This window comes from Macaca fascicularis, chromosome 11, assembly GCF_037993035.2.
Source record: "Macaca fascicularis isolate 582-1 chromosome 11, T2T-MFA8v1.1".
NCBI lineage: Eukaryota > Metazoa > Chordata > Mammalia > Primates > Cercopithecidae > Macaca > Macaca fascicularis.
The window spans coordinates 62710946-62712913 of record NC_088385.1 but is presented as its reverse complement, the minus strand read 5'-3'; positions in this window follow the sequence as shown (position 1 = coordinate 62712913).

Below are 1968 nucleotides of genomic sequence, written 5' to 3'. Positions count from 1 at the left end.
GGAGACCCAGGCATCCTGCTTACTGGCCCCGCCCTAACCCCTGTCTAACTCCCTCCTACCTTTCATTGAAAATGGGGCAGAGTAACAAAGCCTTAAGTTCCTGGAATCTCCTTCTTACACCTGGGGGTGGGAAGAAGGGGGAGGGGAGACCTCTGACTAGAAGGGTATATGCATGTGTGGGTATTGTGGATGCATACATACACACACCTGATATAGACATATTTTTGGTGGGAGTTGGAGAGGAAAGGGAATTAATACATGAGGCCCTCTAGTGGAAACAGGGGTATCTAAGCAGTTCTTGATTGTTTCAAGACAGGCTTGTTGGAACAGACTCCTCCACATTTGCCAGAAATATAGCTGCTGAGTAATAGGGTTTGGGAGTATTGTTGTTGTATCTAAACTGGAGATTTCGGGCATAGGTTGAAGAGGGTCTCTTGCTCCTGTGCCCCTCCAGGTCTCACCCTCTCACCCCCAATCATAAAAAGACAAGGGCCAAAAGCCGGGCGCAGTGGCTCACACCTGTAATCCCAGCACTTTGGGAGGCTGAGGCAGGCGGATCATGAGGTCAGGAGATCGAGACAATCCTGGCTAACACGGTGAAAACCTGTCTCTGCTAAAAATACAAAAAATTAGCCGGGCGTGGTGGCACGTGCCTGTAGTCCCAGCTACTTGGGAGGCTGAGGCAGGAGAATCACTTCAACCCGGGAGGTGGAGGTTGCGGTGAGCTGAGATCATGCCACTGCACTCCAGTCTGGGCAACACGAGCGAAACTCTGTCTCAAAAAAAAAAAAAAAAAAAGAAGACAAGGCCCTTGACACTCCCCATCCTTTGTCTTTACAGTATTCTCTTCACTGTTAGCAAAGCTTCATCTCTCCTTCCTCTATGACCTCCTTAGTCATAGTAAACAAACTTTTCTGAAGGCCTTTTATACACCAAGTCCTGTACTTAGTTCTGCAATACAAGCAAAAATATAGTCCCGTTTAGGGACTATACCAATGAGTGGTGCAATGTGTGTAAAGCCTCTCCACTCTGAGCTACTTTAAACAAACATACAATATAAGAATAGGTCCCCTGACACCTCTGCCTATCAGTTTTCTGTCCCTGGATCTTTCATTTAGAAATCTTGGAACGATATTAATCTCTAAGGCACTCAGCTTGCCTTGCAAATAATGCGTAAAGTAATGCCACCCTACGTATTACCTGTGTTTCTCACTCTATCGTCTTTAGATATGTTCCTAAATAAAGTTGAAGACACTCCTTTTAAGATAGTTTTTGGTACTTCAAAGTGGGCTGTAATGCTATCTCTCTCGAATAAGGAATAAGGTGGAATCAGTCTTACTCTAGACTTCTTTGTGTCTTCTTTAGGATCTATGCTCCATCATACCCCAAGTCAGTTACTGGGGGGTGTGGGTGGGGGAAGAAAAGCCAAGAAACATCTAAGGAGGCGTTTAATGCCTACAGTTCCAGGTGCTCATTTCTTTATCAACCACATCATAAAAATCAGAAAGAAAGAAACCGCAATGAACAAAGGGAAAGGAAAAAACAACAGCCTGTTCTCCCCGGCCTTTTTTGCCCCGTTCCTCCTCAGGGTGGGGGGCCACATCCGGGGCCCAGGGTTGGGTCCCAGGCAGGTCTACTAAGCAGACAATTGAGTTTCACTTCCTGTCAACCCCAGTGCTGAGGCAGGATGTCTGGGGGTGGGAAGGGGGCCTAGGGTTGGTAGTGAACAGGGGCCACTTTAGGTTTCCCTCCTGCAGAAGGGTTTATTGAGCAGCCTCTGGAAGCTGCAGAGACCACTCCTAAGGTAGTTCAGTCAAGACCAACGTATCCCATTAGTTTGTAGACGCTTCTTCCCACACTCTCTCGTCTAATGGTCTAATCGTAACAAGGTTAAGGACAAGATGTTAGACCCTGCAGGGTCTGAAGCACAACTGGTGAAAGGAGAGCAAGGGTTTAAGACCACAGTGT